Consider the following 27,343-nt stretch of genomic DNA (forward strand, 5'->3'; position numbering starts at 1 on the left):
GCGGTCCCCCTCAAAGTGCTGTGCGTCACGCCGCTTTTGGCTTTTTCCGCCACGCCCCGCAAAGCCAGCGGTGTTGCCGTGACAGCTGTGTGTTCAGTGAGGCGAAAGAGCCAGCTGTCAAGAGGGAGTGGGCATGGGCAAGCTCGAGTCGTGTGCTCTCCTCTCTGAGTTTGTTCTGTCTTTGCATCTTTACACAAGTCTTCCATTGCCAGCACGCTTAGTTTATAGCACCACACAGCCTAGGTTAATTGAGGCAGCAGACGTAGGCCAGCTCATGCTGAAGGGGCCGGACCCTGGGACTATGCGTGGAAAGCACCGTCATTGCCAGCACGCTTAGTTTATAGCACCACACAGCCTAGGCTAAATGGAGCAGCAGACGAAGGCCAGCTCATGCTGAAGGGGCCGGACCCTGGGACTATGCGTGGAAAGCACCGTCAGCGAAGCTGCTACCTCTAGGAATGCCTCGCTTGTCTCTGGCCTGTGCAACTCATACTTACCTGGCAGGGGAGATACCATGATCAAGAAGGTGGTTCACCCAGGGCGAGGCTCAGCCATTGCACTCCGGTTGTGCTGACCCCTGCGAATTCCCCAAATGTGGGAATCTCGACTGCATAAATTGTGGTAGTGGGGCACTGCGTTCGCGCTCTCCCCTGATTGTAAAGTGTGCAAAGACAAACGCGTCGGCCTCCAAGGCTTTTGCGGTCCCCCTCAAAGTGCTGTGCGTCACGCCGCTTTTGGCTTTTTCCGCCACGCCCCGCAAAGCCAGCGGTGTTGCCGTGACCGCTGTGTGTTCAGTGAGGCGAAAGAGCCAGCTGTCAAGAGGGAGTGGGCATGGGCAAGCTCGAGTCGTGTGCGCTCCTCTCTGAGTTTGTTCTGTCTTTGCATCTTTACACAAGTCTTCCATTGCCAGCAAGCTTAGTTTATAGCACCACACAGCCTAGGCTAATTGAGGCAGCAGACGAAGGCCAGCTCATGCTGAAGGGGCCGGACCCTGGGACTATGCGTGGAAAGCACCGTCATTGCCAGCACGCTTAGTTTATAGCACCACACAGCCTAGGCTAACTGGAGCAGCAGACGAAGGCCAGCTCATGCTGAAGGGGCCGGACCCTGGGACTATGCGTCGAAAGCACCGTCAGCGAAGCTGCTGCCTCTAGGAATGCCCCGCTTGTCTCTGGCCTGTCCAACTCATACTTACCTGGCAGGGGAGATACCATGATCAAGAAGGTGGTTCACCCAGGGCGAGGCTCAGCCATTGCACTCCGGTTGTGCTGACCCCTGCGAATTCCTCAAATGTGGGAATCTCGACTGCATAATTTGTGGTAGTGGGGGACTGCGTTCGCGCTCTCCCCTGATTGTAAAGTGTGCAAAAAGAAACGCGTTGTGGTCTCCTCAGAGTGCTGTGCGTCACGCCGCTTTTGGCTTTTTCCGCCACGCCCCGCAAAGCCAGCGGTGTTGCCGTGACAGCTGTGTGTTCAGTGAGGCGAAAGAGCCAGCTGTCAAGAGGGAGTGGGCATGGGCAAGCTCGAGTTGTGTGGTCTCCTCTCTGAGTTTGTTCTGTCTTTGCATCTTTACACAAGTCTTCCATTGCCTGCACGCTTAGTTTATAGCACCACACAGCCTAGGCTAATTGAGGCAGTGTTTGCAACTTTCCATCCACTGGAGCAGCAGACGAAGGCCAGCTCATGCTGAAGGGGCCGGACCCTGGGACTATGCGTCGAAAGCACCGTCAGCGAAGCTGCTGCCTCTAGGAATGCCCCGCTTGTCTCTGGCCTGTGCAACTTATACTTACCTGGCAGGGGAGATACCATGATCAAGAAGGTGGTTCACCCAGGGCGAGGCTCAGCCATTGCACTCCGGTTGTACTGACCCCTGCGAATTCCCCAAATGTGGGAATCTCTACTGCATAATTTGTGGTAGTACTGCGTTCGCGCTCTCCCCTGATTGTGAAGTGTGCAAAGAGAAACGCGTTGTGTTCCTCCTCAGAGTGCTGTGCGTCACGCCGCTTTTGGCTTTTTCCGCCACGCCCCGCAAAGCCAGCGGTGTTGCCGTGACAGCTGTGTGTTCAGTGAGGCGAAAGAGCCAGCTGTCAAGAGGGAGTGGGCATGGGCAAGCTCGAGTCGTGTGCTCTCCTCTCTGAGTTTGTTCTGTCTTTGCATCTTTACACAAGTCTTCCATTGCCAGCACGCTTAGTTTATAGCACCACACAGCCTAGGTTAATTGAGGCAGCAGACGAAGGCCAGCTCATGCTGAAGGGGCCGGACCCTGGGACTATGCGTGGAAAGCACCGTCATTGCCAGCACGCTTAGTTTATAGCACCACACAGCCTAGGCTAAATGGAGCAGCAGACGAAGGCCAGCTCATGCTGAAGGGGCCGGACCCTGGGACTATGCGTGGAAAGCACCGTCAGCGAAGCTGCTACCTCTAGGAATGCCTCGCTTGTCTCTGGCCTGTGCAACTCATACTTACCTGGCAGGGGAGATACCATGATCAAGAAGGTGGTTCACCCAGGGCGAGGCTCAGCCATTGCACTCCGGTTGTGCTGACCCCTGCGAATTCCCCAAATGTGGGAATCTCGACTGCATAATATGTGGTAGTGGGGGACTGCGTTCGCGCTCTCCCCTGATTGTAAAGTGTGCAAAGACAAACGCGTTGTGGTCCTTCTCAGAGTGCTGTGGGTCACGCCGCTTTTGGCTTTTTCCGCCACGCCCCGCAAAGCCAGCGGTGTTGCCGTGACAGCTGTGTGTTCAGTGAGGCGAAAAAGCCAGCTGTCAAGAGGGAGTGGGCATGGGCCAGCTCGAGTCGTGTGCTCTCCTCTCTGAGTTTGTTCTGTCTTTGCATCTTTACACAAGTCTTCCATTGCCAGCACGCTTAATTTATAGCACTACACAGCCTAGGCTAATTGAGGCAGTGTTTGCAACTTTCCATCCACTGGAGCAGCAGACGAAGGCCAGCTCATGCTGAAGGGGCCGGACCCTGGGACTATGCGTGGAAAGCACCGTCAGCGAAGCTGCTGCCTCTAGGAATGCCCCGCTTGTCTCTGGCCTGTGCAACTCATACTTACCTGGCAGGGGAGATACCATGATCAAGAAGGTGGTTCACCCAGGGCGAGGCTCAGCCATTGCACTCCGGTTGTGCTGACCCCTGCGAATTCCCCAAATGTGGGAATCTCGACTGCATAATTTGTGGTAGTGGGGGACTGCGTTCGCGCTCTCCCCTGATTGTAAAGTGTGCAAAAAGAAACGCGTTGTGGTCTCCTCAGAGTGCTGTGCGTCACGCCGCTTTTGGCTTTTTCCGCCACGCCCCGCAAAGCCAGCGGTGTTGCCGTGACAGCTGTGTGTTCAGTGAGGCGAAAGAGCCAGCTGTCAAGAGGGAGTGGGCATGGGCAAGCTTGAGTCGTGTGCTCTCCTCTCTGAGTTTGTTCTGTCTTTGCATCTTTACACAAGTCTTCCATTGCCTGCACGCTTAGTTTATAGCACCACACAGCCTAGGCTAATTGAGGCAGTGTTTGCAACTTTCCATCCACTGGAGCAGCAGACGAAGGCCAGCTCATGCTGAAGGGGCCGGACCCTGGGACTATGCGTCGAAAGCACCGTCAGCGAAGCTGCTGCCTCTAGGAATGCCCTGCTTGTCTCTGGCCTGTGCAACTTATACTTACCTGGCAGGGGAGATACCATGATCAAGAAGGTGGTTCACCCAGGGCGAGGCTCAGCCATTGCACTCCGGTTGTGCTGAACCCTGCGAATTCCCCAAATGTGGGAATCTTGACTGCATAATTTGTGGTAGTGGGGGACTGCGTTCGCGCTCTCCCCTGATTGTAAAGTGTGCAAAGACAAACGCGTCGGCCTCCAAGGCTTTTGCGGTCCCCCTCAAAGTGCTGTGCGTCACGCCGCTTTTGGCTTTTTCCGCCACGCCCCGCAAAGCCAGCGGTGTTGCCGTGACAGCTGTGTGTTCAGTGAGGCGAAAGAGCCAGCTGTCAAGAGGGAGTGGGCATGGGCAAGCTCGAGTCGTGTGCTCTCCTCTCTGAGTTTGTTCTGTCTTTGCATCTTTACACAAGTCTTCCATTGCCAGCACGCTTAGTTTATAGCACCACACAGCCTAGGTTAATTGAGGCAGCAGACGTAGGCCAGCTCATGCTGAAGGGGCCGGACCCTGGGACTATGCGTGGAAAGCACCGTCATTGCCAGCACGCTTAGTTTATAGCACCACACAGCCTAGGCTAAATGGAGCAGCAGACGAAGGCCAGCTCATGCTGAAGGGGCCGGACCCTGGGACTATGCGTGGAAAGCACCGTCAGCGAAGCTGCTACCTCTAGGAATGCCTCGCTTGTCTCTGGCCTGTGCAACTCATACTTACCTGGCAGGGGAGATACCATGATCAAGAAGGTGGTTCACCCAGGGCGAGGCTCAGCCATTGCACTCCGGTTGTGCTGACCCCTGCGAATTCCCCAAATGTGGGAATCTCGACTGCATAATTTGTGGTAGTGGGGGACTGCGTTCGCGCTCTCCCCTGATTGTAAAGTGTGCAAAGACAAACGCGTTGTGGTCCTTCTCAGAGTGCTGTGGGTCACGCCGCTTTTGGCTTTTTCCGCCACGCCCCGCAAAGCCAGCGGTGTTGCCGTGACAGCTGTGTGTTCAGTGAGGCGAAAGAGCCAGCTGTCAAGAGGGAGTGGGCATGGGCCAGCTCGAGTCGTGTGCTCTCCTCTCTGAGTTTGTTCTGTCTTTGCATCTTTACACAAGTCTTCCATTGCCAGCACGCTTAATTTATAGCACTACACAGCCTAGGCTAATTGAGGCAGTGTTTGCAACTTTCCATCCACTGGAGCAGCAGACGAAGGCCAGCTCATGCTGAAGGGGCCGGACCCTGGGACTATGCGTCGAAAGCACCGTCAGCGAAGCTGCTACCTCTAGGAATGCCTCGCTTGTCTCTGGCCTGTGCTACTCATACTTACCTGGCAGGGGAGATACCATGATCAAGAAGGTGGTTCACCCAGGGCGAGGCTCAGCCATTGCACTCCGGTTGTGCTGACCCCTGCGAATTCCCCAAATGTGGGAATCTCGACTGCATAATTTGTGGTAGTGGGGGACTGCGTTCGCGCTCTCCCCTGATTGTAAAGTGTGCAAAGACAAACGCGTTGTGGTCCTTCTCAGAGTGCTGTAGGTCACGCCGCTTTTGGCTTTTTCCGCCACGCCCCGCAAAGCCAGCGGTGTTGCCGTGACAGCTGTGTGTTCAGTGAGGCGAAAGAGCCAGCTGTCAAGAGGGAGTGGGCATGGGCCAGCTCGAGTCGTGTGCTCTCCTCTCTGAGTTTGTTCTGTCTTTGCATCTTTACACAAGTCTTCCATTGCCAGCACGCTTAATTTATAGCACTACACAGCCTAGGCTAATTGAGGCAGTGTTTGCAACTTTCCATCCACTGGAGCAGCAGACGAAGGCCAGCTCATGCTGAAGGGGCCGGACCCTGGGACTATGCGTCGAAAGCACCGTCAGCGAAGCTGCTGCCTCTAGGAATGCCCTGCTTGTCTCTGGCCTGTGCAACTTATACTTACCTGGCAGGGGAGATACCATGATCAAGAAGGTGGTTCACCCAGGGCGAGGCTCAGCCATTGCACTCCGGTTGTGCTGAACCCTGCGAATTCCCCAAATGTGGGAATCTTGACTGCATAATTTGTGGTAGTGGGGGACTGCGTTCGCGCTCTCCCCTGATTGTAAAGTGTGCAAAGACAAACGCGTCGGCCTCCAAGGCTTTTGCGGTCCCCCTCAAAGTGCTGTGCGTTACGCCGCTTTTGGCTTTTTCCGCCACGCCCCGCAAAGCCAGCGGTGTTGCCGTGACAGCTGTGTGTTCAGTGAGGCGAAAGAGCCAGCTGTCAAGAGGGAGTGGGCATGGGCAAGCTCGAGTCGTGTGCTCTCCTCTCTGAGTTTGTTCTGTCTTTGCATCTTTACACAAGTCTTCCATTGCCAGCACGCTTAGTTTATAGCACCACACAGCCTAGGTTAATTGAGGCAGCAGACGTAGGCCAGCTCATGCTGAAGGGGCCGGACCCTGGGACTATGCGTGGAAAGCACCGTCATTGCCAGCACGCTTAGTTTATAGCACCACACAGCCTAGGCTAAATGGAGCAGCAGACGAAGGCCAGCTCATGCTGAAGGGGCCGGACCCTGGGACTATGCGTGGAAAGCACCGTCAGCGAAGCTGCTACCTCTAGGAATGCCTCGCTTGTCTCTGGCCTGTGCAACTCATACTTACCTGGCAGGGGAGATACCATGATCAAGAAGGTGGTTCACCCAGGGCGAGGCTCAGCCATTGCACTCCGGTTGTGCTGACCCCTGCGAATTCCCCAAATGTGGGAATCTCGACTGCATAATTTGTGGTAGTGGGGGACTGTGTTCGCGCTCTCCCCTGATTGTAAAGTGTGCAAAGACAAACGCGTTGTGGTCCTTCTCAGAGTGCTGTGGGTCACGCCGCTTTTGGCTTTTTCCGCCACGCCCCGCAAAGCCAGCGGTGTTGCCGTGACAGCTGTGTGTTCAGTGAGGCGAAAGAGCCAGCTGTCAAGAGGGAGTGGGCATGGGCCAGCTCGAGTCGTGTGCTCTCCTCTCTGAGTTTGTTCTGTCTTTGCATCTTTACACAAGTCTTCCATTGCCAGCACGCTTAATTTATAGCACTACACAGCCTAGGCTAATTGAGGCAGTGTTTGCAACTTTCCATCCACTGGAGCAGCAGACGAAGGCCAGCTCATGCTGAAGGGGCCGGACCCTGGGACTATGCGTCGAAAGCACCGTCAGCGAAGCTGCTACCTCTAGGAATGCCTCGCTTGTCTCTGGCCTGTGCTACTCATACTTACCTGGCAGGGGAGATACCATGATCAAGAAGGTGGTTCACCCAGGGCGAGGCTCAGCCATTGCACTCCGGTTGTGCTGACCCCTGCGAATTCCCCAAATGTGGGAATCTCGACTGCATAATTTGTGGTAGTGGGGGACTGCGTTCGCGCTCTCCCCTGATTGTAAAGTGTGCAAAGACAAACGCGTTGTGGTCCTTCTCAGAGTGCTGTAGGTCACGCCGCTTTTGGCTTTTTCCGCCACGCCCCGCAAAGCCAGCGGTGTTGCCGTGACAGCTGTGTGTTCAGTGAGGCGAAAGAGCCAGCTGTCAAGAGGGAGTGGGCATGGGCCAGCTCGAGTCGTGTGCTCTCCTCTCTGAGTTTGTTCTGTCTTTGCATCTTTACACAAGTCTTCCATTGCCAGCACGCTTAATTTATAGCACTACACAGCCTAGGCTAATTGAGGCAGTGTTTGCAACTTTCCATCCACTGGAACAGCAGACGAAGGCCAGCTCATGCTGAAGGGGCCGGACCATGGGACTATGCGTGGAAAGCACCGTCAGCGAAGCTGCTGCCTCTAGGAATGCCCCGCTTGTCTCTGGCCTGTGCAACTCATACTTACCTGGCAGGGGAGATACCATGATCAAGAAGGTGGTTCACCCAGGGCGAGGCTCAGCCATTGCACTCCGGTTGTGCTGACCCCTGCGAATTCCCCAAATGTGGGAATCTCGACTGCATAATTTGTGGTAGTGGGGGACTGCGTTCGCGCTCTCCCCTGATTGTAAAGTGTGCAAAAAGAAACGCTTTGTGGTCTCCTCAGAGTGCGGTGCGTCACGCCGCTTTTGGCTTTTTCCGCCACGCCCCGCAAAGCCAGCGGTGTTGCCGTGACAGCTGTATGTTCAGTGAGGCGAAAGAGCCAGCTGTCAAGAGGGAGTGGGCATGGGCAAGCTCGAGTCGTGTGCTCTCCTCTCTGAGTTTGTTCTGTCTTTGCATCTTTACACAAGTCTTCCATTGCCAGCACGCTTAGTTTATAGCACCACACAGCCTAGGTTAATTGAGGCAGCAGACGAAGGCCAGCTCATGCTGAAGGGGCCGGACCCTGGGACTATGCGTGGAAAGCACCGTCATTGCCAGCACGCTTAGTTTATAGCACCACACAGCCTAGGCTAAATGGAGCAGCAGACGAAGGCCAGCTCATGCTGAAGGGGCCGGACCCTGGGACTATGCGTCGAAAGCACCGTCAGCGAAGCTGCTTCCTCTAGGAATGCCCTGCTTGTCTCTGACCTGTGCAACTTATACTTACCTGGCAGGGGAGATACCATGATCAAGAAGGTGGTTCACCCAGGGCGAGGCTCAGCCATTGCACTCCGGTTGTGCTGACCCCTGCGAATTCCCCAAATGTGGGAATCTCGACTGCATAATTTGTGGTAGTGGGGGACTGCGTTCGCGCTCTCCCCTGATTGTAAAGTGTGCAAAGACAAACGCGTCGGCCTCCAAGGCTTTTGCGGTCCCCCTCAAAGTGCTGTGCGTCACGCTGCTTTTGGCTTTTTCCGCCACGCCCCGCAAAGCCAGCGGTGTTGCCGTGACAGCTGTGTGTTCAGTGAGGCGAAAGAGCCAGCTGTCAAGAGGGAGTGGGCATGGGCAAGCTCGAGTCGTGTGCTCTCCTCTCTGAGTTTGTTCTGTCTTTGCATCTTTACACAAGTCTTCCATTGCCAGCACGCTTAGTTTATAGCACCACACAGCCTAGGTTAATTGAGGCAGCAGACGTAGGCCAGCTCATGCTGAAGGGGCCGGACCCTGGGACTATGCGTGGAAAGCACCGTCATTGCCAGCACGCTTAGTTTATAGCACCACACAGCCTAGGCTAAATGGAGCAGCAGACGAAGGCCAGCTCATGCTGAAGGGGCCGGACCCTGGGACTATGCGTGGAAAGCACCGTCAGCGAAGCTGCTACCTCTAGGAATGCCTCGCTTGTCTCTGGCCTGTGCAACTCATACTTACCTGGCAGGGGAGATACCATGATCAAGAAGGTGGTTCACCCAGGGCGAGGCTCAGCCATTGCACTCCGGTTGTGCTGACCCCTGCGAATTCCCCAAATGTGGGAATCTCGACTGCATAATTTGTGGTAGTGGGGGACTGCGTTCGCGCTCTCCCCTGATTGTAAAGTGTGCAAAGACAAACGCGTTGTGGTCCTTCTCAGAGTGCTGTGGGTCACGCCGCTTTTGGCTTTTTCCGCCACGCCCCGCAAAGCCAGCGGTGTTGCCGTGACAGCTGTGTGTTCAGTGAGGCGAAAGAGCCAGCTGTCAAGAGGGAGTGGGCATTGGCCAGCTCGAGTCGTGTGCTCTCCTCTCTGAGTTTGTTCTGTCTTTGCATCTTTACACAAGTCTTCCATTGCCTGCACGCTTAGTTTATAGCACCACACAGCCTAGGCTAATTGAGGCAATGTTTGCAACTTTCCATCCACTGGAGCAGCAGACGAAGGCCAGCTCATGCTGAAGGGGCCGGACCCTGGGACTATGCGTCGAAAGCACCGTCAGCGAAGCTGCTGCCTCTAGGAATGCCCCGCTTGTCTCTGGCCTGTGCAACTTATACTTACCTGGCAGGGGAGATACCATGATCAAGAAGGTGGTTCACCCAGGGCGAGGTTCAGCCATTGCACTCCGGTTGTGCTGACCCCTGCGAATTCCCCAAATGTGGGAATCTCGACTGCATAATATGTGGTAGTGGGGGACTGCGTTCGCGCTCTCCCCTGATTGTAAAGTGTGCAAAAAGAAACGCGTTGTGGTCTCCTCAGAGTGCTGTGCGTCACGCCGCTTTTGGCTTTTTCCGCCACGCCCCGCAAAGCCAGCGGTGTTGCCGTGACAGCTGTGTTTTCAGTGAGGCGAAAGAGCCAGCTGTCAAGAGGGAGTGGGCATGGGCAAGCTCGAGTCGTGTGCTCTCCTCTCTGAGTTTGTTCTGTCTTTGCATCTTTACACAAGTCTTCCATTGCCTGCACGCTTAGTTTATAGCACCACACAGCCTAGGCTAATTGAGGCAGTGTTTGCAACTTTCCATCCACTGGAGCAGCAGACGAAGGCCAGTTCATGCTGAAGGGGCCGGACCCTGGGACTATGCGTCGAAAGCACCGTCAGCGAAGCTGCTGCCTCTAGGAATGCCCCGCTTGTCTCTGGCCTGTCCAACTCATACTTACCTGGCAGGGGAGATACCATGATCAAGAAGGTGGTTCACCCAGGGCGAGGCTCAGCCATTGCACTCCGGTTGTGTTGACCCCTGCGAATTCCCCAAATGTGGGAATCTCGACTGCATAATTTGTGGTAGTGGGGGACTGCGTTCGCGCTCTCCCCTGATTGTAAAGTGTGCAAAGACAAACGCGTCGGCCTCCAAGGCTTTTGCGGTCCCCCTCAAAGTGCTGTGCGTCACGCCGCTTTTGGCTTTTTCCGCCACGCCCCGCAAAGCCAGCGGTGTTGCCGTGACAGCTGTGTGTTCAGTGAGGCGAAAGAGCCAGCTGTCAAGAGGGAGTGGGCATGGGCAAGCTCGAGTCGTGTGCTCTCCTCTCTGAGTTTGTTCTGTCTTTGCATCTTTACACAAGTCTTCCATTGCCAGCACGCTTAGTTTATAGCACCACACAGCCTAGGTTAATTGAGGCAGCAGACGTAGGCCAGCTCATGCTGAAGGGGCCGGACCCTGGGACTATGCGTGGAAAGCACCGTCATTGCCAGCACGCTTAGTTTATAGCACCACACAGCCTAGGCTAAATGGAGCAGCAGACGAAGGCCAGCTCATGCTGAAGGGGCCGGACCCTGGGACTATGCGTGGAAAGCACCGTCAGCGAAGCTGCTACCTCTAGGAATGCCTCGCTTGTCTCTGGCCTGTGCAACTCATACTTACCTGGCAGGGGAGATACCATGATCAAGAAGGTGGTTCACCCAGGGCGAGGCTCAGCCATTGCACTCCGGTTGTGCTGACCCCTGCGAATTCCCCAAATGTGGGAATCTCGACTGCATAAATTGTGGTAGTGGGGCACTGCGTTCGCGCTCTCCCCTGATTGTAAAGTGTGCAAAGACAAACGCGTCGGCCTCCAAGGCTTTTGCGGTCCCCCTCAAAGTGCTGTGCGTCACGCCGCTTTTGGCTTTTTCCGCCACGCCCCGCAAAGCCAGCGGTGTTGCCGTGACCGCTGTGTGTTCAGTGAGGCGAAAGAGCCAGCTGTCAAGAGGGAGTGGGCATGGGCAAGCTCGAGTCGTGTGCGCTCCTCTCTGAGTTTGTTCTGTCTTTGCATCTTTACACAAGTCTTCCATTGCCAGCAAGCTTAGTTTATAGCACCACACAGCCTAGGCTAATTGAGGCAGCAGACGAAGGCCAGCTCATGCTGAAGGGGCCGGACCCTGGGACTATGCGTGGAAAGCACCGTCATTGCCAGCACGCTTAGTTTATAGCACCACACAGCCTAGGCTAACTGGAGCAGCAGACGAAGGCCAGCTCATGCTGAAGGGGCCGGACCCTGGGACTATGCGTCGAAAGCACCGTCAGCGAAGCTGCTGCCTCTAGGAATGCCCCGCTTGTCTCTGGCCTGTCCAACTCATACTTACCTGGCAGGGGAGATACCATGATCAAGAAGGTGGTTCACCCAGGGCGAGGCTCAGCCATTGCACTCCGGTTGTGCTGACCCCTGCGAATTCCCCAAATGTGGGAATCTCGACTGCATAATTTGTGGTAGTGGGGGACTGCGTTCGCGCTCTCCGCTGATTGTAAAGTGTGCAAAAAGAAACGCGTTGTGGTCTCCTCAGAGTGCTGTGCGTCACGCCGCTTTTGGCTTTTTCCGCCACGCCCCGCAAAGCCAGCGGTGTTGCCGTGACAGCTGTGTGTTCAGTGAGGCGAAAGAGCCAGCTGTCAAGAGGGAGTGGGCATGGGCAAGCTCGAGTTGTGTGCTCTCCTCTCTGAGTTTGTTCTGTCTTTGCATCTTTACACAAGTCTTCCATTGCCTGCACGCTTAGTTTATAGCACCACACAGCCTAGGCTAATTGAGGCAGTGTTTGCAACTTTCCATCCACTGGAGCAGCAGACGAAGGCCAGCTCATGCTGAAGGGGCCGGACCCTGGGACTATGCGTGGAAAGCACCGTCATTGCCAGCACGCTTAGTTTATAGCACCACACAGCCTAGGCTAAATGGAGCAGCAGACGAAGGCCAGCTCATGCTGAAGGGGCCGGACCCTGGGACTATGCGTCGAAAGCACCGTCAGCGAAGCTGCTTCCTCTAGGAATGCCCTGCTTGTCTCTGACCTGTGCAACTTATACTTACCTGGCAGGGGAGATACCATGATCAAGAAGGTGGTTCACCCAGGGCGAGGCTCAGCCATTGCACTCCGGTTGTGCTGACCCCTGCGAATTCCCCAAATGTGGGAATCTCGACTGCATAATTTGTGGTAGTGGGGGACTGCGTTCGCGCTCTCCCCTGATTGTAAAGTGTGCAAAGACAAACGCGTTGTGGTCCTTCTCAGAGTGCTGTGGGTCACGCCGCTTTTGGCTTTTTCCGCCACGCCCCGCAAAGCCAGCGGTGTTGCCGTGACAGCTGTGTGTTCAGTGAGGCGAAAGAGCCAGCTGTCAAGAGGGAGTGGGCATTGGCCAGCTCGAGTCGTGTGCTCTCCTCTCTGAGTTTATTCTGTCTTTGCATCTTTACACAAGTCTTCCATTGCCTGCACGCTTAGTTTATAGCACCACACAGCCTAGGCTAATTGAGGCAATGTTTGCAACTTTCCATCCACTGGAGCAGCAGACGAAGGCCAGCTCATGCTGAAGGGGCCGGACCCTGGGACTATGCGTCGAAAGCACCGTCAGCGAAGCTGCTGCCTCTAGGAATGCCCCGCTTGTCTCTGGCCTGTGCAACTTATACTTACCTGGCAGGGGAGATACCATGATCAAGAAGGTGGTTCACCCAGGGCGAGGTTCAGCCATTGCACTCCGGTTGTGCTGACCCCTGCGAATTCCCCAAATGTGGGAATCTCGACTGCATAATATGTGGTAGTGGGGGACTGCGTTCGCGCTCTCCCCTGATTGTAAAGTGTGCAAAAAGAAACGCGTTGTGGTCTCCTCAGAGTGCTGTGCGTCACGCCGCTTTTGGCTTTTTCCGCCACGCCCCGCAAAGCCAGCGGTGTTGCCGTGACAGCTGTGTGTTCAGTGAGGCGAAAGAGCCAGCTGTCAAGAGGGAGTGGGCATGGGCAAGCTCGAGTCGTGTGCTCTCCTCTCTGAGTTTGTTCTGTCTTTGCATCTTTACACAAGTCTTCCATTGCCTGCACGCTTAGTTTATAGCACCACACAGCCTAGGCTAATTGAGGCAGTGTTTGCAACTTTCCATCCACTGGAGCAGCAGACGAAGGCCAGTTCATGCTGAAGGGGCCGGACCCTGGGACTATGCGTCGAAAGCACCGTCAGCGAAGCTGCTGCCTCTAGGAATGCCCCGCTTGTCTCTGGCCTGTCCAACTCATACTTACCTGGCAGGGGAGATACCATGATCAAGAAGGTGGTTCACCCAGGGCGAGGCTCAGCCATTGCACTCCGGTTGTGTTGACCCCTGCGAATTCCCCAAATGTGGGAATCTCGACTGCATAATTTGTGGTAGTGGGGGACTGCGTTCGCGCTCTCCCCTGATTGTAAAGTGTGCAAAGACAAACGCGTCGGCCTCCAAGGCTTTTGCGGTCCCCCTCAAAGTGCTGTGCGTCACGCCGCTTTTGGCTTTTTCCGCCACGCCCCGCAAAGCCAGCGGTGTTGCCGTGACAGCTGTGTGTTCAGTGAGGCGAAAGAGCCAGCTGTCAAGAGGGAGTGGGCATGGGCAAGCTCGAGTCGTGTGCGCTCCTCTCTGAGTTTGTTCTGTCTTTGCATCTTTACACAAGTCTTCCATTGCCAGCACGCTTAGTTTATAGCACCACACAGCCTAGGCTAATTGAGGCAGCAGACGAAGGCCAGCTCATGCTGAAGGGGCCGGACCCTGGGACTATGCGTGGAAAGCACCGTCATTGCCAGCACGCTTAGTTTATAGCACCACACAGCCTAGGCTAACTGGAGCAGCAGACGAAGGCCAGCTCATGCTGAAGGGGCCGGACCCTGGGACTATGCGTCGAAAACACCGTCAGCGAAGCTGCTGCCTCTAGGAATGCCCCGCTTGTCTCTGGCCTGTCCAACTCATACTTACCTGGCAGGGGAGATACCATGATCAAGAAGGTGGTTCACCCAGGGCGAGGCTCAGCCATTGCACTCCGGTTGTGCTGACCCCTGCGAATTCCCCAAATGTGGGAATCTCGACTGCATAATTTGTGGTAGTGGGGGACTGCGTTCGCGCTCTCCCCTGATTGTAAAGTGTGCAAAAAGAAACGCGTTGTGGTCTCCTCAGAGTGCTGTGCGTCACGCCGCTTTTGGCTTTTTCCGCCACGCCCCGCAAAGCCAGCGGTGTTGCCGTGACAGCTGTGTGTTCAGTGAGGCGAAAGAGCCAGCTGTCAAGAGGGAGTGGGCATGGGCAAGCTCGAGTTGTGTGCTCTCCTCTCTGAGTTTGTTCTGTCTTTGCATCTTTACACAAGTCTTCCATTGCCTGCACGCTTAGTTTATAGCACCACACAGCCTAGGCTAATTGAGGCAGTGTTTGCAACTTTCCATCCACTGGAGCAGCAGACGAAGGCCAGCTCATGCTGAAGGGGCCGGACCCTGGGACTATGCGTCGAAAGCACCGTCAGCGAAGCTGCTGCCTCTAGGAATCCCCCGCTTGTCTCTGGCCTGTGCAACTTATACTTACCTGGCAGGGGAGATACCATGATCAAGAAGGTGGTTCACCCAGGGCGAGGCTCAGCCATTGCACTCCGGTTGTACTGACCCCTGCGAATTCCCCAAATGTGGGAATCTCTACTGCATAATTTGTGGTAGTACTGCGTTCGCGCTCTCCCCTGATTGTGAAGTGTGCAAAGAGAAACGCGTTGTGTTCCTCCTCAGAGTGCTGTGCGTCACGCCGCTTTTGGCTTTTTCCGCCACGCCCCGCAAAGCCAGCGGTGTTGCCGTGACAGCTGTGTGTTCAGTGAGGCGAAAGAGCCAGCTGTCAAGAGGGAGTGGGCATGGGCAAGCTCGAGTCGTGTGCTCTCCTCTCTGAGTTTGTTCTGTCTTTGCATCTTTACACAAGTCTTCCATTGCCAGCACGCTTAGTTTATAGCACCACACAGCCTAGGTTAATTGAGGCAGCAGACGAAGGCCAGCTCATGCTGAAGGGGCCGGACCCTGGGACTATGCGTGGAAAGCACCGTCATTGCCAGCACGCTTAGTTTATAGCACCACACAGCCTAGGCTAAATGGAGCAGCAGACGAAGGCCAGCTCATGCTGAAGGGGCCGGACCCTGGGACTATGCGTGGAAAGCACCGTCAGCGAAGCTGCTACCTCTAGGAATGCCTCGCTTGTCTCTGGCCTGTGCAACTCATACTTACCTGGCAGGGGAGATACCATGATCAAGAAGGTGGTTCACCCAGGGCGAGGCTCAGCCATTGCACTCCGGTTGTGCTGACCCCTGCGAATTCCCCAAATGTGGGAATCTCGACTGCATAATATGTGGTAGTGGGGGACTGCGTTCGCGCTCTCCCCTGATTGTAAAGTGTGCAAAGACAAACGCGTTGTGGTCCTTCTCAGAGTGCTGTGGGTCACGCCGCTTTTGGCTTTTTCCGCCACGCCCCGCAAAGCCAGCGGTGTTGCCGTGACAGCTGTGTGTTCAGTGAGGCGAAAAAGCCAGCTGTCAAGAGGGAGTGGGCATGGGCCAGCTCGAGTCGTGTGCTCTCCTCTCTGAGTTTGTTCTGTCTTTGCATCTTTACACAAGTCTTCCATTGCCAGCACGCTTAATTTATAGCACTACACAGCCTAGGCTAATTGAGGCAGTGTTTGCAACTTTCCATCCACTGGAGCAGCAGACGAAGGCCAGCTCATGCTGAAGGGGCCGGACCCTGGGACTATGCGTGGAAAGCACCGTCAGCGAAGCTGCTGCCTCTAGGAATGCCCCACTTGTCTCTGGCCTGTGCAACTCATACTTACCTGGCAGGGGAGATACCATGATCAAGAAGGTGGTTCACCCAGGGCGAGGCTCAGCCATTGCACTCCGGTTGTGCTGACCCCTGCGAATTCCCCAAATGTGGGAATCTCGACTGCATAATTTGTGGTAGTGGGGGACTGCGTTCGCGCTCTCCCCTGATTGTAAAGTGTGCAAAAAGAAACGCGTTGTGGTCTCCTCAGAGTGCTGTGCGTCACGCCGCTTTTGGCTTTTTCCGCCACGCCCCGCAAAGCCAGCGGTGTTGCCGTGACAGCTGTGTGTTCAGTGAGGCGAAAGAGCCAGCTGTCAAGAGGGAGTGGGCATGGGCAAGCTTGAGTCGTGTGCTCTCCTCTCTGAGTTTGTTCTGTCTTTGCATCTTTACACAAGTCTTCCATTGCCTGCACGCTTAGTTTATAGCACCACACAGCCTAGGCTAATTGAGGCAGTGTTTGCAACTTTCCATCCACTGGAGCAGCAGACGAAGGCCAGCTCATGCTGAAGGGGCCGGACCCTGGGACTATGCGTCGAAAGCACCGTCAGCGAAGCTGCTGCCTCTAGGAATGCCCTGCTTGTCTCTGGCCTGTGCAACTTATACTTACCTGGCAGGGGAGATACCATGATCAAGAAGGTGGTTCACCCAGGGCGAGGCTCAGCCATTGCACTCCGGTTGTGCTGACCCCTGCGAATTCCCCAAATGTGGGAATCTCGACTGCATAATTTGTGGTAGTGGGGGACTGCGTTCGCGCTCTCCCCTGATTGTAAAGTGTGCAAAAAGAAACGCTTTGTGGTCTCCTCAGAGTGCGGTGCGTCACGCCGCTTTTGGCTTTTTCCGCCACGCCCCGCAAAGCCAGCGGTGTTGCCGTGACAGCTGTATGTTCAGTGAGGCGAAAGAGCCAGCTGTCAAGAGGGAGTGGGCATGGGCAAGCTCGAGTCGTGTGCTCTCCTCTCTGAGTTTGTTCTGTCTTTGCATCTTTACACAAGTCTTCCATTGCCAGCACGCTTAGTTTATAGCACCACACAGCCTAGGTTAATTGAGGCAGCAGACGAAGGCCAGCTCATGCTGAAGGGGCCGGACCCTGGGACTATGCGTGGAAAGCACCGTCATTGCCAGCACGCTTAGTTTATAGCACCACACAGCCTAGGCTAAATGGAGCAGCAGACGAAGGCCAGCTCATGCTGAAGGGGCCGGACCCTGGGACTATGCGTCGAAAGCACCGTCAGCGAAGCTGCTTCCTCTAGGAATGCCCTGCTTGTCTCTGACCTGTGCAACTTATACTTACCTGGCAGGGGAGATACCATGATCAAGAAGGTGGTTCACCCAGGGCGAGGCTCAGCCATTGCACTCCGGTTGTGCTGACCCCTGCGAATTCCCCAAATGTGGGAATCTCGACTGCATAATTTGTGGTAGTGGGGGACTGCGTTCGCGCTCTCCCCTGATTGTAAAGTGTGCAAAGACAAACGCGTCGGCCTCCAAGGCTTTTGCGGTCCCCCTCAAAGTGCTGTGCGTCACGCTGCTTTTGGCTTTTTCCGCCACGCCCCGCAAAGCCAGCGGTGTTGCCGTGACAGCTGTGTGTTCAGTGAGGCGAAAGAGCCAGCTGTCAAGAGGGAGTGGGCATGGGCAAGCTCGAGTCGTGTGCTCTCCTCTCTGAGTTTGTTCTGTCTTTGCATCTTTACACAAGTCTTCCATTGCCAGCACGCTTAGTTTATAGCACCACACAGCCTAGGTTAATTGAGGCAGCAGACGTAGGCCAGCTCATGCTGAAGGGGCCGGACCCTGGGACTATGCGTGGAAAGCACCGTCATTGCCAGCACGCTTAGTTTATAGCACCACACAGCCTAGGCTAAATGGAGCAGCAGACGAAGGCCAGCTCATGCTGAAGGGGCCGGACCCTGGGACTATGCGTGGAAAGCACCGTCAGCGAAGCTGCTACCTCTAGGAATGCCTCGCTTGTCTCTGGCCTGTGCAACTCATACTTACCTGGCAGGGGAGATACCATGATCAAGAAGGTGGTTCACCCAGGGCGAGGCTCAGCCATTGCACTCCGGTTGTGCTGACCCCTGCGAATTCCCCAAATGTGGGAATCTCGACTGCATAATTTGTGGTAGTGGGGGACTGCGTTCGCGCTCTCCCCTGATTGTAAAGTGTGCAAAGACAAACGCGTTGTGGTCCTTCTCAGATCTCTGTGGGTCACGCCGCTTTTGGCTTTTTCCGCCACGCCCCGCAAAGCCAGCGGTGTTGCCGTGACAGCTGTGTGTTCAGTGAGGCGAAAGAGCCAGCTGTCAAGAGGGAGTGGGCATTGGCCAGCTCGAGTCGTGTGCTCTCCTCTCTGAGTTTGTTCTGTCTTTGCATCTTTACACAAGTCTTCCATTGCCTGCACGCTTAGTTTATAGCACCACACAGCCTAGGCTAATTGAGGCAATGTTTGCAACTTTCCATCCACTGGAGCAGCAGACGAAGGCCAGCTCATGCTGAAGGGGCCGGACCCTGGGACTATGCGTCGAAAGCACCGTCAGCGAAGCTGCTGCCTCTAGGAATGCCCCGCTTGTCTCTGGCCTGTGCAACTTATACTTACCTGGCAGGGGAGATACCATGATCAAGAAGGTGGTTCACCCAGGGCGAGGTTCAGCCATTGCACTCCGGTTGTGCTGACCCCTGCGAATTCCCCAAATGTGGGAATCTCGACTGCATAATATGTGGTAGTGGGGGACTGCGTTCGCGCTCTCCCCTGATTGTAAAGTGTGCAAAAAGAAACGCGTTGTGGTCTCCTCAGAGTGCTGTGCGTCATGCCGCTTTTGGCTTTTTCCGCCACGCCCCGCAAAGCCAGCGGTGTTGCCGTGACAGCTGTGTGTTCAGTGAGGCGAAAGAGCCAGCTGTCAAGAGGGAGTGGGCATGGGCAAGCTCGAGTCGTGTGCTCTCCTCTCTGAGTTTGTTCTGTCTTTGCATCTTTACACAAGTCTTCCATTGCCTGCACGCTTAGTTTATAGCACCACACAGCCTAGGCTAATTGAGGCAGTGTTTGCAACTTTCCATCCACTGGAGCAGCAGACGAAGGCCAGTTCATGCTGAAGGGGCCGGACCCTGGGACTATGCGGCGAAAGCACCGTCAGCGAAGCTGCTGCCTCTAGGAATGCCCCGCTTGTCTCTGGCCTGTCCAACTCATACTTACCTGGCAGGGGAGATACCATGATCAAGAAGGTGGTTCACCCAGGGCGAGGCTCAGCCATTGCACTCCGGTTGTGTTGACCCCTGCGAATTCCCCAAATGTGGGAATCTCGACTGCATAATTTGTGGTAGTGGGGGACTGCGTTCGCGCTCTCCCCTGATTGTAAAGTGTGCAAAGACAAACGCGTCGGCCTCCAAGGCTTTTGCGGTCCCCCTCAAAGTGCTGTGCGTCACGCCGCTTTTGGCTTTTTCCGCCACGCCCCGCAAAGCCAGCGGTGTTGCCGTGACAGCTGTGTGTTCAGTGAGGCGAAAGAGCCAGCTGTCAAGAGGGAGTGGGCATGGGCAAGCTCGAGTCGTGTGCTCTCCTCTCTGAGTTTGTTCTGTCTTTGCATCTTTACACAAGTCTTCCATTGCCAGCACGCTTAGTTTATAGCACCACACAGCCTAGGTTAATTGAGGCAGCAGACGTAGGCCAGCTCATGCTGAAGGGGCCGGACCCTGGGACTATGCGTGGAAAGCACCGTCATTGCCAGCACGCTTAGTTTATAGCACCACACAGCCTAGGCTAAATGGAGCAGCAGACGAAGGCCAGCTCATGCTGAAGGGGCCGGACCCTGGGACTATGCGTGGAAAGCACCGTCAGCGAAGCTGCTACCTCTAGGAATGCCTCGCTTGTCTCTGGCCTGTGCAACTCATACTTACCTGGCAGGGGAGATACCATGATCAAGAAGGTGGTTCACCCAGGGCGAGGCTCAGCCATTGCACTCCGGTTGTGCTGACCCCTGCGAATTCCCCAAATGTGGGAATCTCGACTGCATAAATTGTGGTAGTGGGGCACTGCGTTCGCGCTCTCCCCTGATTGTAAAGTGTGCAAAGACAAACGCGTCGGCCTCCAAGGCTTTTGCGGTCCCCCTCAAAGTGCTGTGCGTCACGCCGCTTTTGGCTTTTTCCGCCACGCCCCGCAAAGCCAGCGGTGTTGCCGTGACCGCTGTGTGTTCAGTGAGGCGAAAGAGCCAGCTGTCAAGAGGGAGTGGGCATGGGCAAGCTCGAGTCGTGTGCGCTCCTCTCTGAGTTTGTTCTGTCTTTGCATCTTTACACAAGTCTTCCATTGCCAGCAAGCTTAGTTTATAGCACCACACAGCCTAGGCTAATTGAGGCAGCAGACGAAGGCCAGCTCATGCTGAAGGGGCCGGACCCTGGGACTATGCGTGGAAAGCACCGTCATTGCCAGCACGCTTAGTTTATAGCACCACACAGCCTAGGCTAACTGGAGCAGCAGACGAAGGCCAGCTCATGCTGAAGGGGCCGGACCCTGGGACTATGCGTCGAAAGCACCGTCAGCGAAGCTGCTGCCTCTAGGAATGCCCCGCTTGTCTCTGGCCTGTCCAACTCATACTTACCTGGCAGGGGAGATACCATGATCAAGAAGGTGGTTCACCCAGGGCGAGGCTCAGCCATTGCACTCCGGTTGTGCTGACCCCTGCGAATTCCCCAAATGTGGGAATCTCGACTGCATAATTTGTGGTAGTGGGGGACTGCGTTCGCGCTCTCCCCTGATTGTAAAGTGTGCAAAGACAAACGCGTTGTGGTCCTTCTCAGAGTGCTGTGGGTCACGCCGCTTTTGGCTTTTTCCGCCACGCCCCGCAAAGCCAGCGGTGTTGCCGTGACAGCTGTGTGTTCAGTGAGGCGAAAGAGCCAGCTGTCAAGAGGGAGTGGGCATTGGCCAGCTCGAGTCGTGTGCTCTCCTCTCTGAGTTTGTTCTGTCTTTGCATCTTTACACAAGTCTTCCATTGCCTGCACGCTTAGTTTATAGCACCACACAGCCTAGGCTAATTGAGGCAATGTTTGCAACTTTCCATCCACTGGAGCAGCAGACGAAGGCCAGCTCATGCTGAAGGGGCCGGACCCTGGGACTATGCGTCGAAAGCACCGTCAGCGAAGCTGCTGCCTCTAGGAATGCCCCGCTTGTCTCTGGCCTGTGCAACTTATACTTACCTGGCAGGGGAGATACCATGATCAAGAAGGTGGTTCACCCAGGGCGAGGTTCAGCCATTGCACTCCGGTTGTGCTGACCCCTGCGAATTCCCCAAATGTGGGAATCTCGACTGCATAATATGTGGTAGTGGGGGACTGCGTTCGCGCTCTCCCCTGATTGTAAAGTGTGCAAAAAGAAACGCGTTGTGGTCTCCTCAGAGTGCTGTGCGTCACGCCGCTTTTGGCTTTTTCCGCCACGCCCCGCAAAGCCAGCGGTGTTGCCGTGACAGCTGTGTGTTCAGTGAGGCGAAAGAGCCAGCTGTCAAGAGGGAGTGGGCATGGGCAAGCTCGAGTCGTGTGCTCTCCTCTCTGAGTTTGTTCTGTCTTTGCATCTTTACACAAGTCTTCCATTGCCTGCACGCTTAGTTTATAGCACCACACAGCCTAGGCTAATTGAGGCAGTGTTTGCAACTTTCCATCCACTGGAGCAGCAGACGAAGGCCAGTTCATGCTGAAGGGGCCGGACCCTGGGACTATGCGGCGAAAGCACCGTCAGCGAAGCTGCTGCCTCTAGGAATGCCCCGCTTGTCTCTGGCCTGTCCAACTCATACTTACCTGGCAGGGGAGATACCATGATCAAGAAGGTGGTTCACCCAGGGCGAGGCTCAGCCATTGCACTCCGGTTGTGTTGACCCCTGCGAATTCCCCAAATGTGGGAATCTCGACTGCATAATTTGTGGTAGTGGGGGACTGCGTTCGCGCTCTCCCCTGATTGTAAAGTGTGCAAAGACAAACGCGTCGGCCTCCAAGGCTTTTGCGGTCCCCCTCAAAGTGCTGTGCGTCACGCCGCTTTTGGCTTTTTCCGCCACGCCCCGCAAAGCCAGCGGTGTTGCCGTGACAGCTGTGTGTTCAGTGAGGCGAAAGAGCCAGCTGTCAAGAGGGAGTGGGCATGGGCAAGCTCGAGTCGTGTGCTCTCCTCTCTGAGTTTGTTCTGTCTTTGCATCTTTACACAAGTCTTCCATTGCCAGCACGCTTAGTTTATAGCACCACACAGCCTAGGTTAATTGAGGCAGCAGACGTAGGCCAGCTCATGCTGAAGGGGCCGGACCCTGGGACTATGCGTGGAAAGCACCGTCATTGCCAGCACGCTTAGTTTATAGCACCACACAGCCTAGGCTAAATGGAGCAGCAGACGAAGGCCAGCTCATGCTGAAGGGGCCGGACCCTGGGACTATGCGTGGAAAGCACCGTCAGCGAAGCTGCTACCTCTAGGAATGCCTCGCTTGTCTCTGGCCTGTGCAACTCATACTTACCTGGCAGGGGAGATACCATGATCAAGAAGGTGGTTCACCCAGGGCGAGGCTCAGCCATTGCACTCCGGTTGTGCTGACCCCTGCGAATTCCCCAAATGTGGGAATCTCGACTGCATAAATTGTGGTAGTGGGGCACTGCGTTCGCGCTCTCCCCTGATTGTAAAGTGTGCAAAGACAAACGCGTCGGCCTCCAAGGCTTTTGCGGTCCCCCTCAAAGTGCTGTGCGTCACGCCGCTTTTGGCTTTTTCCGCCACGCCCCGCAAAGCCAGCGGTGTTGCCGTGACCGCTGTGTGTTCAGTGAGGCGAAAGAGCCAGCTGTCAAGAGGGAGTGGGCATGGGCAAGCTCGAGTCGTGTGCGCTCCTCTCTGAGTTTGTTCTGTCTTTGCATCTTTACACAAGTCTTCCATTGCCAGCAAGCTTAGTTTATAGCACCACACAGCCTAGGCTAATTGAGGCAGCAGACGAAGGCCAGCTCATGCTGAAGGGGCCGGACCCTGGGACTATGCGTGGAAAGCACCGTCATTGCCAGCACGCTTAGTTTATAGCACCACACAGCCTAGGCTAACTGGAGCAGCAGACGAAGGCCAGCTCATGCTGAAGGGGCCGGACCCTGGGACTATGCGTCGAAAGCACCGTCAGCGAAGCTGCTGCCTCTAGGAATGCCCCGCTTGTCTCTGGCCTGTCCAACTCATACTTACCTGGCAGGGGAGATACCATGATCAAGAAGGTGGTTCACCCAGGGCGAGGCTCAGCCATTGCACTCCGGTTGTGCTGACCCCTGCGAATTCCCCAAATGTGGGAATCTCGACTGCATAATTTGTGGTAGTGGGGGACTGCGTTCGCGCTCTCCCCTGATTGTAAAGTGTGCAAAAAGAAACGCGTTGTGGTCTCCTCAGAGTGCTGTGCGTCACGCCGCTTTTGGCTTTTTCCGCCACGCCCCGCAAAGCCAGCGGTGTTGCCGTGACAGCTGTGTGTTCAGTGAGGCGAAAGAGCCAGCTGTCAAGAGGGAGTGGGCATGGGCAAGCTCGAGTTGTGTGCTCTCCTCTCTGAGTTTGTTCTGTCTTTGCATCTTTACACAAGTCTTCCATTGCCTGCACGCTTAGTTTATAGCACCACACAGCCTAGGCTAATTGAGGCAGTGTTTGCAACTTTCCATCCACTGGAGCAGCAGACGAAGGCCAGCTCATGCTGAAGGGGCCGGACCCTGGGACTATGCGTCGAAAGCACCGTCAGCGAAGCTGCTACCTCTAGGAATGCCTCGCTTGTCTCTGGCCTGTGCTACTCATACTTACCTGGCAGGGGAGATACCATGATCAAGAAGGTGGTTCACCCAGGGCGAGGCTCAGCCATTGCACTCCGGTTGTGCTGACCCCTGCGAATTCCCCAAATGTGGGAATCTCGACTGCATAATTTGTGGTAGTGGGGGACTGCGTTCGCGCTCTCCCCTGATTGTAAAGTGTGCAAAGACAAACGCGTTGTGGTCCTTCTCAGAGTGCTGTAGGTCACGCCGCTTTTGGCTTTTTCCGCCACGCCCCGCAAAGCCAGCGGTGTTGCCGTGACAGCTGTGTGTTCAGTGAGGCGAAAGAGCCAGCTGTCAAGAGGGAGTGGGCATGGGCCAGCTCGAGTCGTGTGCTCTCCTCTCTGAGTTTGTTCTGTCTTTGCATCTTTACACAAGTCTTCCATTGCCAGCACGCTTAATTTATAGCACTACACAGCCTAGGCTAATTGAGGCAGTGTTTGCAACTTTCCATCCACTGGAACAGCAGACGAAGGCCAGCTCATGCTGAAGGGGCCGGACCCTGGGACTATGCGTGGAAAGCACCGTCAGCGAAGCTGCTGCCTCTAGGAATGCCCCGCTTGTCTCTGGCCTGTGCAACTCATACTTACCTGGCAGGGGAGATACCATGATCAAGAAGGTGGTTCACCCAGGGCGAGGCTCAGCCATTGCACTCCGGTTGTGCTGACCCCTGCGAATTCCCCAAATGTGGGAATCTCGACTGCATAATTTGTGGTAGTGGGGGACTGCGTTCGCGCTCTCCCCTGATTGTAAAGTGTGCAAAAAGAAACGCTTTGTGGTCTCCTCAGAGTGCGGTGCGTCACGCCGCTTTTGGCTTTTTCCGCCACGCCCCGCAAAGCCAGCGGTGTTGCCGTGACAGCTGTATGTTCAGTGAGGCGAAAGAGCCAGCTGTCAAGAGGGAGTGGGCATGGGCAAGCTCGAGTCGTGTGCTCTCCTCTCTGAGTTTGTTCTGTCTTTGCATCTTTACACAAGTCTTCCATTGCCAGCACGCTTAGTTTATAGCACCACACAGCCTAGGTTAATTGAGGCAGCAGACGAAGGCCAGCTCATGCTGAAGGGGCCGGACCCTGGGACTATGCGTGGAAAGCACCGTCATTGCCAGCACGCTTAGTTTATAGCACCACACAGCCTAGGCTAAATGGAGCAGCAGACGAAGGCCAGCTCATGCTGAAGGGGCCGGACCCTGGGACTATGCGTCGAAAGCACCGTCAGCGAAGCTGCTTCCTCTAGGAATGCCCTGCTTGTCTCTGACCTGTGCAACTTATACTTACCTGGCAGGGGAGATACCATGATCAAGAAGGTGGTTCACCCAGGGCGAGGCTCAGCCATTGCACTCCGGTTGTGCTGACCCCTGCGAATTCCCCAAATGTGGGAATCTCGACTGCATAATTTGTGGTAGTGGGGGACTGCGTTCGCGCTCTCCCCTGATTGTAAAGTGTGCAAAGACAAACGCGTTGTGGTCCTTCTCAGAGTGCTGTGGGTCACGCCGCTTTTGGCTTTTTCCGCCACGCCCCGCAAAGCCAGCGGTGTTGCCGTGACAGCTGTGTGTTCAGTGAGGCGAAAGAGCCAGCTGTCAAGAGGGAGTGGGCATTGGCCAGCTCGAGTCGTGTGCTCTCCTCTCTGAGTTTATTCTGTCTTTGCATCTTTACACAAGTCTTCCATTGCCTGCACGCTTAGTTTATAGCACCACACAGCCTAGGCTAATTGAGGCAATGTTTGCAACTTTCCATCCACTGGAGCAGCAGACGAAGGCCAGCTCATGCTGAAGGGGCCGGACCCTGGGACTATGCGTCGAAAGCACCGTCAGCGAAGCTGCTGCCTCTAGGAATGCCCCGCTTGTCTCTGGCCTGTGCAACTTATACTTACCTGGCAGGGGAGATACCATGATCAAGAAGGTGGTTCACCCAGGGCGAGGTTCAGCCATTGCACTCCGGTTGTGCTGACCCCTGCGAATTCCCCAAATGTGGGAATCTCGACTGCATAATATGTGGTAGTGGGGGACTGCGTTCGCGCTCTCCCCTGATTGTAAAGTGTGCAAAAAGAAACGCGTTGTGGTCTCCTCAGAGTGCTGTGCGTCACGCCGCTTTTGGCCTTTTCCGCCACGCCCCGCAAAGCCAGCGGTGTTGCCGTGACAGCTGTGTGTTCAGTGAGGCGAAAGAGCCAGCTGTCAAGAGGGAGTGGGCATGGGCAAGCTCGAGTCGTGTGCTCTCCTCTCTGAGTTTGTTCTGTCTTTGCATCTTTACACAAGTCTTCCATTGCCTGCACGCTTAGTTTATAGCACCACACAGCCTAGGCTAATTGAGGCAGTGTTTGCAACTTTCCATCCACTGGAGCAGCAGACGAAGGCCAGTTCATGCTGAAGGGGCCGGACCCTGGGACTATGCGTCGAAAGCACCGTCAGCGAAGCTGCTGCCTCTAGGAATGCCCCGCTTGTCTCTGGCCTGTCCAACTCATACTTACCTGGCAGGGGAGATACCATGATCAAGAAGGTGGTTCACCCAGGGCGAGGCTCAGCCATTGCACTCCGGTTGTGTTGACCCCTGCGAATTCCCCAAATGTGGGAATCTCGACTGCATAATTTGTGGTAGTGGGGGACTGCGTTCGCGCTCTCCCCTGATTGTAAAGTGTGCAAAGACAAACGCGTCGGCCTCCAAGGCTTTTGCGGTCCCCCTCAAAGTGCTGTGCGTCACGCCGCTTTTGGCTTTTTCCGCCACGCCCCGCAAAGCCAGCGGTGTTGCCGTGACAGCTGTGTGTTCAGTGAGGCGAAAGAGCCAGCTGTCAAGAGGGAGTGGGCATGGGCAAGCTCGAGTCGTGTGCGCTCCTCTCTGAGTTTGTTCTGTCTTTGCATCTTTACACAAGTCTTCCATTGCCAGCACGCTTAGTTTATAGCACCACACAGCCTAGGCTAATTGAGGCAGCAGACGAAGGCCAGCTCATGCTGAAGGGGCCGGACCCTGGGACTATGCGTGGAAAGCACCGTCATTGCCAGCACGCTTAGTTTATAGCACCACACAGCCTAGGCTAACTGGAGCAGCAGACGAAGGCCAGCTCATGCTGAAGGGGCCGGACCCTGGGACTATGCGTCGAAAACACCGTCAGCGAAGCTGCTGCCTCTAGGAATGCCCCGCTTGTCTCTGGCCTGTCCAACTCATACTTACCTGGCAGGGGAGATACCATGATCAAGAAGGTGGTTCACCCAGGGCGAGGCTCAGCCATTGCACTCCGGTTGTGCTGACCCCTGCGAATTCCCCAAATGTGGGAATCTCGACTGCATAATTTGTGGTAGTGGGGGACTGCGTTCGCGCTCTCCCCTGATTGTAAAGTGTGCAAAAAGAAACGCGTTGTGGTCTCCTCAGAGTGCTGTGCGTCACGCCGCTTTTGGCTTTTTCCGCCACGCCCCGCAAAGCCAGCGGTGTTGCCGTGACAGCTGTGTGTTCAGTGAGGCGAAAGAGCCAGCTGTCAAGAGGGAGTGGGCATGGGCAAGCTCGAGTTGTGTGCTCTCCTCTCTGAGTTTGTTCTGTCTTTGCATCTTTACACAAGTCTTCCATTGCCTGCACGCTTAGTTTATAGCACCACACAGCCTAGGCTAATTGAGGCAGTGTTTGCAACTTTCCATCCACTGGAGCAGCAGACGAAGGCCAGCTCATGCTGAAGGGGCCGGACCCTGGGACTATGCGTCGAAAGCACCGTCAGCGAAGCTGCTGCCTCTAGGAATCCCCCGCTTGTCTCTGGCCTGTGCAACT

At 55.4% G+C, this 27,343-nt stretch overlaps 40 non-coding genes and 2 pseudogenes across 40 annotated transcripts; all 42 read left to right on the forward strand.

The window, feature by feature from the left end:
- Nucleotides 1-489: 489 nt before the first annotated feature.
- On the forward strand, nt 490-653 carry LOC137138606 (U1 spliceosomal RNA). The gene has a single exon (XR_010916150.1). It is a non-coding gene; the product is annotated as a U1 spliceosomal RNA (small nuclear RNA).
- A 534-nt stretch (nt 654-1,187) lies between these two features.
- LOC137138546 (U1 spliceosomal RNA) lies at nt 1,188-1,351 on the forward strand. The gene has a single exon (XR_010916092.1). It is a non-coding gene; the product is annotated as a U1 spliceosomal RNA (small nuclear RNA).
- A 430-nt stretch (nt 1,352-1,781) lies between these two features.
- LOC137138661 (U1 spliceosomal RNA) lies at nt 1,782-1,935 on the forward strand (annotated as a pseudogene).
- Nucleotides 1,936-2,458: 523 nt separating this feature from the next.
- Nucleotides 2,459-2,622, forward strand: LOC137138557 (U1 spliceosomal RNA). The gene has a single exon (XR_010916103.1). It is a non-coding gene; the product is annotated as a U1 spliceosomal RNA (small nuclear RNA).
- A 431-nt stretch (nt 2,623-3,053) lies between these two features.
- LOC137138722 (U1 spliceosomal RNA) lies at nt 3,054-3,217 on the forward strand. Its single transcript, XR_010916247.1, has one exon. It is a non-coding gene; the product is annotated as a U1 spliceosomal RNA (small nuclear RNA).
- A 430-nt stretch (nt 3,218-3,647) lies between these two features.
- On the forward strand, nt 3,648-3,811 carry LOC137138578 (U1 spliceosomal RNA). Its single transcript, XR_010916123.1, has one exon. It is a non-coding gene; the product is annotated as a U1 spliceosomal RNA (small nuclear RNA).
- Nucleotides 3,812-4,345: 534 nt separating this feature from the next.
- On the forward strand, nt 4,346-4,509 carry LOC137138723 (U1 spliceosomal RNA). Its single transcript, XR_010916248.1, has one exon. It is a non-coding gene; the product is annotated as a U1 spliceosomal RNA (small nuclear RNA).
- Nucleotides 4,510-4,940: 431 nt separating this feature from the next.
- Nucleotides 4,941-5,104, forward strand: LOC137138724 (U1 spliceosomal RNA). Its single transcript, XR_010916249.1, has one exon. It is a non-coding gene; the product is annotated as a U1 spliceosomal RNA (small nuclear RNA).
- Nucleotides 5,105-5,535: 431 nt separating this feature from the next.
- Nucleotides 5,536-5,699, forward strand: LOC137138580 (U1 spliceosomal RNA). Its single transcript, XR_010916125.1, has one exon. It is a non-coding gene; the product is annotated as a U1 spliceosomal RNA (small nuclear RNA).
- A 534-nt stretch (nt 5,700-6,233) lies between these two features.
- LOC137138544 (U1 spliceosomal RNA) lies at nt 6,234-6,397 on the forward strand. The gene has a single exon (XR_010916090.1). It is a non-coding gene; the product is annotated as a U1 spliceosomal RNA (small nuclear RNA).
- A 431-nt stretch (nt 6,398-6,828) lies between these two features.
- On the forward strand, nt 6,829-6,992 carry LOC137138725 (U1 spliceosomal RNA). The gene has a single exon (XR_010916250.1). It is a non-coding gene; the product is annotated as a U1 spliceosomal RNA (small nuclear RNA).
- A 431-nt stretch (nt 6,993-7,423) lies between these two features.
- Nucleotides 7,424-7,587, forward strand: LOC137138726 (U1 spliceosomal RNA). The gene has a single exon (XR_010916251.1). It is a non-coding gene; the product is annotated as a U1 spliceosomal RNA (small nuclear RNA).
- A 517-nt stretch (nt 7,588-8,104) lies between these two features.
- Nucleotides 8,105-8,268, forward strand: LOC137138390 (U1 spliceosomal RNA). The gene has a single exon (XR_010915941.1). It is a non-coding gene; the product is annotated as a U1 spliceosomal RNA (small nuclear RNA).
- Nucleotides 8,269-8,802: 534 nt separating this feature from the next.
- LOC137138391 (U1 spliceosomal RNA) lies at nt 8,803-8,966 on the forward strand. Its single transcript, XR_010915942.1, has one exon. It is a non-coding gene; the product is annotated as a U1 spliceosomal RNA (small nuclear RNA).
- A 431-nt stretch (nt 8,967-9,397) lies between these two features.
- LOC137138590 (U1 spliceosomal RNA) lies at nt 9,398-9,561 on the forward strand. Its single transcript, XR_010916134.1, has one exon. It is a non-coding gene; the product is annotated as a U1 spliceosomal RNA (small nuclear RNA).
- A 430-nt stretch (nt 9,562-9,991) lies between these two features.
- Nucleotides 9,992-10,155, forward strand: LOC137138529 (U1 spliceosomal RNA). The gene has a single exon (XR_010916075.1). It is a non-coding gene; the product is annotated as a U1 spliceosomal RNA (small nuclear RNA).
- A 534-nt stretch (nt 10,156-10,689) lies between these two features.
- Nucleotides 10,690-10,853, forward strand: LOC137138607 (U1 spliceosomal RNA). The gene has a single exon (XR_010916151.1). It is a non-coding gene; the product is annotated as a U1 spliceosomal RNA (small nuclear RNA).
- A 534-nt stretch (nt 10,854-11,387) lies between these two features.
- Nucleotides 11,388-11,551, forward strand: LOC137138612 (U1 spliceosomal RNA). Its single transcript, XR_010916156.1, has one exon. It is a non-coding gene; the product is annotated as a U1 spliceosomal RNA (small nuclear RNA).
- Nucleotides 11,552-12,097: 546 nt separating this feature from the next.
- On the forward strand, nt 12,098-12,261 carry LOC137138393 (U1 spliceosomal RNA). The gene has a single exon (XR_010915943.1). It is a non-coding gene; the product is annotated as a U1 spliceosomal RNA (small nuclear RNA).
- Nucleotides 12,262-12,692: 431 nt separating this feature from the next.
- LOC137138592 (U1 spliceosomal RNA) lies at nt 12,693-12,856 on the forward strand. The gene has a single exon (XR_010916136.1). It is a non-coding gene; the product is annotated as a U1 spliceosomal RNA (small nuclear RNA).
- A 430-nt stretch (nt 12,857-13,286) lies between these two features.
- On the forward strand, nt 13,287-13,450 carry LOC137138530 (U1 spliceosomal RNA). Its single transcript, XR_010916076.1, has one exon. It is a non-coding gene; the product is annotated as a U1 spliceosomal RNA (small nuclear RNA).
- Nucleotides 13,451-13,984: 534 nt separating this feature from the next.
- LOC137138394 (U1 spliceosomal RNA) lies at nt 13,985-14,148 on the forward strand. Its single transcript, XR_010915944.1, has one exon. It is a non-coding gene; the product is annotated as a U1 spliceosomal RNA (small nuclear RNA).
- Nucleotides 14,149-14,578: 430 nt separating this feature from the next.
- Nucleotides 14,579-14,732, forward strand: LOC137138662 (U1 spliceosomal RNA; annotated as a pseudogene).
- Nucleotides 14,733-15,255: 523 nt separating this feature from the next.
- On the forward strand, nt 15,256-15,419 carry LOC137138558 (U1 spliceosomal RNA). Its single transcript, XR_010916104.1, has one exon. It is a non-coding gene; the product is annotated as a U1 spliceosomal RNA (small nuclear RNA).
- Nucleotides 15,420-15,850: 431 nt separating this feature from the next.
- On the forward strand, nt 15,851-16,014 carry LOC137138395 (U1 spliceosomal RNA). The gene has a single exon (XR_010915945.1). It is a non-coding gene; the product is annotated as a U1 spliceosomal RNA (small nuclear RNA).
- Nucleotides 16,015-16,444: 430 nt separating this feature from the next.
- On the forward strand, nt 16,445-16,608 carry LOC137138397 (U1 spliceosomal RNA). The gene has a single exon (XR_010915947.1). It is a non-coding gene; the product is annotated as a U1 spliceosomal RNA (small nuclear RNA).
- A 517-nt stretch (nt 16,609-17,125) lies between these two features.
- LOC137138398 (U1 spliceosomal RNA) lies at nt 17,126-17,289 on the forward strand. Its single transcript, XR_010915949.1, has one exon. It is a non-coding gene; the product is annotated as a U1 spliceosomal RNA (small nuclear RNA).
- A 534-nt stretch (nt 17,290-17,823) lies between these two features.
- LOC137138399 (U1 spliceosomal RNA) lies at nt 17,824-17,987 on the forward strand. Its single transcript, XR_010915950.1, has one exon. It is a non-coding gene; the product is annotated as a U1 spliceosomal RNA (small nuclear RNA).
- A 431-nt stretch (nt 17,988-18,418) lies between these two features.
- LOC137138593 (U1 spliceosomal RNA) lies at nt 18,419-18,582 on the forward strand. The gene has a single exon (XR_010916137.1). It is a non-coding gene; the product is annotated as a U1 spliceosomal RNA (small nuclear RNA).
- A 430-nt stretch (nt 18,583-19,012) lies between these two features.
- On the forward strand, nt 19,013-19,176 carry LOC137138531 (U1 spliceosomal RNA). The gene has a single exon (XR_010916077.1). It is a non-coding gene; the product is annotated as a U1 spliceosomal RNA (small nuclear RNA).
- Nucleotides 19,177-19,710: 534 nt separating this feature from the next.
- On the forward strand, nt 19,711-19,874 carry LOC137138608 (U1 spliceosomal RNA). The gene has a single exon (XR_010916152.1). It is a non-coding gene; the product is annotated as a U1 spliceosomal RNA (small nuclear RNA).
- Nucleotides 19,875-20,408: 534 nt separating this feature from the next.
- On the forward strand, nt 20,409-20,572 carry LOC137138400 (U1 spliceosomal RNA). The gene has a single exon (XR_010915951.1). It is a non-coding gene; the product is annotated as a U1 spliceosomal RNA (small nuclear RNA).
- Nucleotides 20,573-21,003: 431 nt separating this feature from the next.
- LOC137138594 (U1 spliceosomal RNA) lies at nt 21,004-21,167 on the forward strand. The gene has a single exon (XR_010916138.1). It is a non-coding gene; the product is annotated as a U1 spliceosomal RNA (small nuclear RNA).
- Nucleotides 21,168-21,597: 430 nt separating this feature from the next.
- On the forward strand, nt 21,598-21,761 carry LOC137138532 (U1 spliceosomal RNA). Its single transcript, XR_010916078.1, has one exon. It is a non-coding gene; the product is annotated as a U1 spliceosomal RNA (small nuclear RNA).
- A 534-nt stretch (nt 21,762-22,295) lies between these two features.
- Nucleotides 22,296-22,459, forward strand: LOC137138609 (U1 spliceosomal RNA). Its single transcript, XR_010916153.1, has one exon. It is a non-coding gene; the product is annotated as a U1 spliceosomal RNA (small nuclear RNA).
- Nucleotides 22,460-22,993: 534 nt separating this feature from the next.
- On the forward strand, nt 22,994-23,157 carry LOC137138401 (U1 spliceosomal RNA). The gene has a single exon (XR_010915952.1). It is a non-coding gene; the product is annotated as a U1 spliceosomal RNA (small nuclear RNA).
- A 430-nt stretch (nt 23,158-23,587) lies between these two features.
- Nucleotides 23,588-23,751, forward strand: LOC137138402 (U1 spliceosomal RNA). Its single transcript, XR_010915953.1, has one exon. It is a non-coding gene; the product is annotated as a U1 spliceosomal RNA (small nuclear RNA).
- Nucleotides 23,752-24,182: 431 nt separating this feature from the next.
- Nucleotides 24,183-24,346, forward strand: LOC137138404 (U1 spliceosomal RNA). The gene has a single exon (XR_010915954.1). It is a non-coding gene; the product is annotated as a U1 spliceosomal RNA (small nuclear RNA).
- Nucleotides 24,347-24,863: 517 nt separating this feature from the next.
- On the forward strand, nt 24,864-25,027 carry LOC137138405 (U1 spliceosomal RNA). The gene has a single exon (XR_010915955.1). It is a non-coding gene; the product is annotated as a U1 spliceosomal RNA (small nuclear RNA).
- Nucleotides 25,028-25,458: 431 nt separating this feature from the next.
- Nucleotides 25,459-25,622, forward strand: LOC137138595 (U1 spliceosomal RNA). The gene has a single exon (XR_010916139.1). It is a non-coding gene; the product is annotated as a U1 spliceosomal RNA (small nuclear RNA).
- Nucleotides 25,623-26,052: 430 nt separating this feature from the next.
- Nucleotides 26,053-26,216, forward strand: LOC137138533 (U1 spliceosomal RNA). The gene has a single exon (XR_010916079.1). It is a non-coding gene; the product is annotated as a U1 spliceosomal RNA (small nuclear RNA).
- A 534-nt stretch (nt 26,217-26,750) lies between these two features.
- Nucleotides 26,751-26,914, forward strand: LOC137138406 (U1 spliceosomal RNA). Its single transcript, XR_010915956.1, has one exon. It is a non-coding gene; the product is annotated as a U1 spliceosomal RNA (small nuclear RNA).
- Nucleotides 26,915-27,343: the final 429 nt, after the last annotated feature.

The sequence above is a fragment of the Channa argus genome, chromosome 12, assembly GCF_033026475.1.
Source record: "Channa argus isolate prfri chromosome 12, Channa argus male v1.0, whole genome shotgun sequence".
Taxonomy (NCBI): domain Eukaryota; kingdom Metazoa; phylum Chordata; class Actinopteri; order Anabantiformes; family Channidae; genus Channa; species Channa argus.